The following is a 7,461-nucleotide window of genomic DNA, read 5'->3' as shown; positions in this document are numbered from 1 at the left end:
ACCTGAAATGTTAACGTAAATTTTTTTTTTGATGCATTCAATATTCCCTTACGTCTGCATAAAGAGCAAGCTTTACTGTTCCGTGCGACTGTAATTTAGTTTTTGCTTGCTGCTGCAGGGACAAATGTTGAGGTTTTGAATTGCAACTTATGATGTTTTTTAATTTTGTTCCAAGTGTCATTATTTAATACTTTAATTGTAGCTTTTGAGTCAATTAAAAAGTCAATTTCAATATGTGTTCGTGATATTGTTCTAGTGTGCTCAAGTGTTTGTTCTGTATAGATTGTAAGTGGTAATACCTAAATATTACTTTTACAAGACGTGGAAATCACTTCAGTGAGAATTTTATATTCTTCCTGACAATTAAAATATTCGTTTTTTGCATCTTAGTTGAGGTTCAAGCGTAAATCTTTAAATTGCTGTTCTAGAAATTTTTCTGAAACATTTTGCTTTTCTGTTCGTTTGTTGTTGGACGTTGTGTCGTCTGTCGGTTCTTGGCCTAAAAGTGAGTTACTACTAGTTTTACACATTTCTAAGGCGATTACGGAAGAAAAGTTGTCGTGATTGGTTTCCATCTGTTTTGTAATTAGTTGATTGTGCTCGAGAGTTATAAAATTAATTATTGTTAATATAATTTATTTTATTCTGTTGAGGTCTTGGGTATGATGAACCCGCTCTATTTGGTGGTTTGAAGTTACTGTTTCCATAATATGGCCAAAAATATGAATTTGACGTCCCTTTTCGGCTTCTCTGTCGAGAAGTGTCTCGATTATCTCTACTGTTTCTTCGTGAGTGATAAGAAAATGGTAATGGATTGCCAGCCATTTTTATTAGATATGACTTGCTTGTTTGGAAAGTTTGGGTTACTTTCCATGGCTTGGTTAAACGTTTGTTTTTGAAAATTTTGTTTCTCAAGTGGTTTTGTGTATTTTTTTTCAGGGCAGGTGGAGATACTTTGACCTGATAGTGAACAGTTTTTACAAAATTTAAGAAAAAGTGGATTTCCTTTAAAGTTTGGATCAATTGAGTACTTTTGCCATTATACGTTGATCCCATAAGCAATATCTTGTTCTTTAGTGCGGACATCATCTTTTGTAGGATTGTCTAATTGAATAAACAAATTACTTATAGACAAAAAAAGATTGGAATTCGTGTTTTTTTACGTCTGTCAATGTGTGTTCTCGTGGTATCTTCCTTATGTATTTTTTCAACTAAATGTGCAAATAGAAGCTGTAGTTGCAATGTTTTTGACTTGTGGTTAGCTATCTTTTTCAGAGCTATGCTGGCCAATTGTTGATCTAATTCTTTATCAAATGCATCATTCATATGTTAATTTCTCATATCTGGAGCCTTGTTAACATAGGACTTTCTAGCCATTAGTTCGATTCAATGCGCTATTGTTATTATTTGTTCTAGTGAAGCACGTGTTATGCTTTCTAAAAGTAATTTCGATTGTAATTGTGATTGTTGATTATCAAATGTGTTTTGAAATTCTCGCAAAAAGCTTGCCATTTTTTTTTCATTTCAGGTGGCAAATATGAGTAACAATGTTGTGTAGGGCTTATTAAAGCTATCTATATCATGGCAATTTGTCTAGGAATCCAAGCTGCAGAATACGGTGAGTCAATATGTTCTGATTCTGCTGTCAGTACCATGATTGCTCTGCTAGCATTTAAAAAAATCTTCTGTACTTTATGTTGTATCAGTACGATCAAACGCTCTTAATGGTTGTTGCATTGACACCGAGGCTCCAAATTAGAGGTATATCATTTATGCGTTTCTTCTAACGTCGGGTGAAGGTATCTGTTTTGACGCGGCCTTTAAATTATAAGGGGTTGGAGCGGAGGTTGTTTGTTGAGTGTTTTATAAATAAAATTTTCTGACAAAATTTACTAATTGTTGTGGGATCAAAAGAATATCTTGGTTATTTGATGATGCTGGTTGCGTGGACGTATTGAGTGTTAAAATGAACCGAATTTTGTCCTTGTATGCGTGTTAAACGTGTGTTTACCTTAGGTAAAATGGCAGAGTTGCGTTTAATGGGTCCGAACGTTGTGTTAGCTCAGTTGAGATAACGGGTAGTTGATTTCTGTGATTTTTGTATGTGCTTGTCTTATAATTAGCATAATTGGTGGAATTAAAATAAATGTTCTGGTTATTAATGTTATTATTTAGGTCTTTTAGTGATAAAGTGTTTACTTTATGTGATGAAAAAAGTGATCCATCATCAAGTAATGTGGAATTAAAATCATTTTCTGTGGTTTCATTTAAGTTTGAGTCCATTTTATGTGAATGTAATATAGTATCCAAGTTATGATCAGGTGGTGACGTCTCCCTTGTTTGTATTTTCTGTGATATTAATGTACCTAATTGGTTGATTTTCAGTGTTATGGTTCTTCAGTTGGCTTTGTTTTTGGTCGGGTTTTAATTTCTGTATTTTTTCAGATGGTACTTCTATAATGACTATAACATTTTTTGAAAGCCAATCTGAATCATAGATGATTTGTAGCGTTTCTGGTAGTTTATCCATTAACTGACGGTATGTCTCTTCTATCAGTTTTGTGACTGGAAAAGTATGGCCTACGAGGCTCGTCCAATGTCTATGTAGGTACCAGAATATCAGTTTGAGAGTGTCTAATATCTCTTTTTCTGGAAGATCTGCTTTTATTACTGAGCTAGTATAAGTTTCTATAAGGTGACTGAAGCCTTCAATTTCTTGTCTAGTGATCTTGTGTACGCTTTTTTTCGGATTGTATAGCCGCTAAATTTAATGTTGATGCTAAGAGTATTAAAAATTCAAATGACAATTTTCCAAAATGTACCAATTTTCTGAAAATAAAAGGAATGCTATTCGAGAGACTTGTGGAGCCTTGTCAGGTGGAAGGAGGAGAGAATGTTGCTCAACACAGAATTAATTGAGTTTAAGTTTTTGTACTGTATTTAAAAGTATGTTTAATTCATCTTGGTTTTGATCGTGTGATACTTCAAAAGCTTTAATATCACTTAAAACGCGTTTGTTCTGTTCTGTATGAAAAGCTAATTGTAATGCTTCGGAATGTGAATACGATTGTGATGATGTTTGGCCAGCGTGGCGGCTGATTTTATTTCGTATTAATTGTTATTAATTAAAATCATTGTTTTTTTGTTATTGTTGGGATTGTGTTTCGCTTTTTCTCTAAATTTAAGTGTACATGTGATCAGAAAAGTTTGAAAGCTAGCTCTAGGTTTCTCTTTAAGAGAATTTGTTGTGTTTTGTGTGAGTGCTTTTTACGGTTAGAATTTGTTAACTCACTGGTCGCACCAGTTAAGGCAGACCCAAGGTGGGCTCTTTTTATAGACTTAGGGTATAAAGAGTTTGGGCTACTTATTTCTGCGCGTGAAGTAGGCTTACCTATATCTCTCAGACTAACCGAATCTATAAAACACTGAAGATGATTTTCAATTATAACGGTGTATAAAAAAGATAACACCGGAGTCAGAGACATACACATCGTGCAACTACTCTAATATACTGACTACAGTTAGTGGTGTTAGTGCTATTTAAAAGAGAATAGTGTCTTCTCAGTCTCTGATTGGTCGGAGGTGTACATCCAGTATTTTTACTGGTACAGAACATATATTGGAAGTTCGGATGTAACTGCTAAAAGCCTTTTTGATTATTTTACAAACATTGGGAAAAAATTAGCAAAATTATTTGCCTCTGCAAATTGTGTACAATTGGTGCAAAAAATTGATAAAAATGAAATCTTCATTATAACGCAAAAATTTTTAAAAAGAACGCAAGCGTGGAATGTGTAGGTTTCAACGCCAAATTTTTCAGAATAAAAAAATCCAGTCACATGAAATTAAATTGCGGAGCTATTAAACTTGAGTGTTACAGAATGAACGTTTCCGACTCAAAATTGGCGCAGTTTGTACCACGCATTAAATCAGGAGACAATCTTCGCAAAATTTTCGAAACGTGTTTTTAGGAAGTATAATCGGTTTCCTCAGTATACAATCGCTATCAAAGAACCAATATGGAAATCAATTTGAAAAGGGGAACAATATATACCATAATTGAACTTATTGAGAATATTTGCGGAAACGGTTTGTAGCTATGGTGTAAATTCATTATCTTCAGTCTGACAAGGTGTAAATCAGTGGTTCTGTGTTGCAGATAAAGTTGTGACCATGACCCATAGACATGTAATTGTTCCAACTTTTTTAACTTTTTGTTTATGCATCGTAGAGAAAAAAGATGCCATTTTGTAGCTCCCCTGATCTAGCTTTGATTTATATAATAAATTTCGGGAACTTAAAAAGGGGGAAATCAAAAATTTCGCTGAAAAAAACTAAACGCAAAGAAAATTGCTCGGGGGTGACAGATCGAGTTGAAACCTGGAATGGAAACAACTAAGATAAAAATTTTTCTTTTTCTTTACTCTTTTCTTTCTTTTCTTTCTCTTTTTTAGTTTACCTAAAACTTATTAAATTATCCTTTTTCTTTAAAAAATACTCTTATTTAAAAGGCGGAAGGGCAAATACATAAAAATTACTGATAACCATTGTTCCTCAAAGCTATTAAATGATATATTTTGAGAACAGTTTTCACCGTTCCTTCACATGTTACAAATCACTAGAGGTAGATTGCAGAAATTGTCAGAAACATTAAAAACTTAGAAAAAATACCCGAGTTACAGGAATTTGACGAACATTGCGACTTTAGCTATTTTCAATACCAAAAGAATTTTATTAAATAAGTTTGTTAACACATGTTTGAGTCCTTTTTAAAGAAAAAACGAGTAGGCCGATTTTGATCATGAACCATCAAAAATGACAAATTATTTAGAACAGCAACAAAAAAACTCATTTCAGATTCTAGATTTAGTTTCAAAATTGCCAATGCAACTGCCCCAAGATTTCCACTCTAGTTTTGTAGAAAAGAAACAAAAGAAACAATAAGAACAATAATGAACTAGGAAACGGCGACTGATATTCAGTAAATATCAGACGCCGAATTTAGAACACTTTATATGTGTTTGTGTGTTCGTTCGCGCCTGTTTGCTTGCATGTATGGCGGTGCTTATTTTCTATGGGCGTGGTATATGTGTTCAATAATGAGAGAGAAAGAGAATTAGTGTGAGAAAAATAGATTTTTTAATGTTTGACAAAAATAAAGGGTAGAATGCAAAAATTTTGAAAACCCAGAAAAATTGCTTTATAATAGTTAAACTATAGGACTTTAGTTGTGTCCAACACCAAAAAGGCGTCTTCTCGCTAACAAGCGTCTGCAAGTTTTTGAAAAATTTGTTTGTCCCATTATTCTAAAAAAATACAGAACACTTCGAAAAAATTCAGAAAGTTCCTTTCAGAAGTTCGCGTCAAGTATACGGTTCACACTACACTTGCCTCAACCTACCAAGTTTTCCAGAAAAAAACAATCGAGACGAAATTGAACAGTGGATAATCTTGAGTAAAGATGAGACGCCAATTTTTTTTATTTAAGCAAGTATACGGCTGATACTACACTTGCCTCAACCTGCCAAGATTTCTGAAAAAAAAAACAATCGAGACGAAATTAAATAGTAGGTGGTCTTGAGTAAAGATGAGATGCAAAAAAATTTTTTTTGTTTAAGCAATATACGGTTGACACTACAATTGCCTAAACCTACTTAGTTTTTCCGAAAAAAACAAACGAGACGAAATTGAACACTGGGTAGTCTTGAGTAAAGATGAGATGCCAAAAAGTTTTTTTTATTTAAGCAAGTTTCCCCCTCAACCTACCAAGTTTCCCGGAAAAAAACAGTCAAGACAAAATTTGGCAGTGGGTAATCTTGAGCAAAGATGAGATGCCAAAAAAAATTTTTGTTTAAGCATTATATGGTTGACACTACAAATGCCTCAACCTACTAAGTTTTCCGAAAAAAACAAACGAGACGAAATTGAACAGTGGGTAGTCTTGAGTAAAGATGAGGTGCCAAAAAAATTTTTGTTTATGCATTATACGGTTGACACTACACTTGCCTCAACCTACTAAGTTTTCCAGAAAAAAACAATCGAGACGAAATTGAACAGTGGGTAATCTTGAGTAAAGATGAGATGCCAAAAAGTATTTTTTATTTAAGCAATATGTGGTTGACACTACAATTGCCTCAACCTACTAATTTTTCCGAAAAAAAACGAGAAAAAATTGAACAGTGGGTAATCTTAAGTAAAGATGAGATGCCAAAAAAATTTTTTGTTTAAGCAATATATGTTTGACACTACACTTGCCTCAACCTACTAGTTTTTGGGAAAAAAACAAACGAGACGAAATTGAACAGTGGGTAATCATGAGTAAAGCTGAGATGCCAAAAAAATTTTTGTTTAAGCAATATATGGTTGACACTACACTTGCCTCAACCTACTAATTTTCCGAAAAAAACAAACGAGACGAAATTGATCAGTGAGTAATCTTGAGTAAATATGAGATGCCAGAAAAAATTTTTTGTTTAGGCAATATATGGTTGACACTACAATTGCCTCAACCTACTAAGTTTTCCAGAAAAAAAAACAATCGAGACGAAATTGGACAGTGGGTATTCTTGAGTAAAGATGAGATGCCAAAAAGTATTTTTTATTTAAGCAAGTATACGGTTGACACTACACTTGCCTCAACCTATCAAATTTCCGGAAAAAAACAGTCGAGACGAAATTTGTTTGACAGTGGGTAATCTTGAGCAAAGATGAGATGCCAAAAAAAAAATTTCGTTTAAGCAATATATGGTTGACACTACAATTGCCTCAACCTACTAATTTTTCCCAAAAAAAACAAACGAGACAAAATTGAACAGTGGGTAATCTTGAGTAAAGATGAGATGCCAAAAAAAATTGTTTAAGCAATATATGGTTGACACTACAATTGCCTCAACCTACTAATTTTCGGGAAAAAAACAAACGAGACGAAATTGAACAGTGGGCAATCTTGAGTAAAGATGAGATGCCAAAAAAATTTGTTGTTTAAGCAATATATGGTTGACACTACAATTGCCTCAACCTACTAAGTTTTCCGAAAAAAAACAAACGAGACGAAATTGAACAGTGGGTAGTCTTGAGTAAAGATGAGATGCCAAAAAGTGTTTTTTATTTAAGGAAGTATACGGTTGACACTACACTTGCCTCAACCTACCAAGTTTTCCAGAAAAAAACAATTGAGACGAAATTGAACAGTGGGTAATCTTCAGTAAAGATGAGATGCCAAAAAGTATTTTTTATTTAAGCAAGTATACGGTTGACACTACACTTGCCTCAACCTACCAAATTTCCGGAAAAAAACAGTCGAGACGAAATTTGTTTGATAGTGGGTAATCTTGAGCAAAGATGAGATGCAAAAAAATTTTTTTGTTTATGCAATATACGGCTGACACTACAATTGCCTCAACCTACTAAGTTTTCCGAAAAAAACAAACGAGACGAAATTGAACAGTGGGTAATCTTGAG

This window comes from Convolutriloba macropyga, chromosome 5 (genome assembly GCF_964194025.1).
Source record: "Convolutriloba macropyga chromosome 5, txConMacr16.3, whole genome shotgun sequence".
Lineage (NCBI taxonomy): Eukaryota > Metazoa > Xenacoelomorpha > Acoela > Convolutidae > Convolutriloba > Convolutriloba macropyga.
This window is presented reverse-complemented; position numbering follows the sequence as displayed.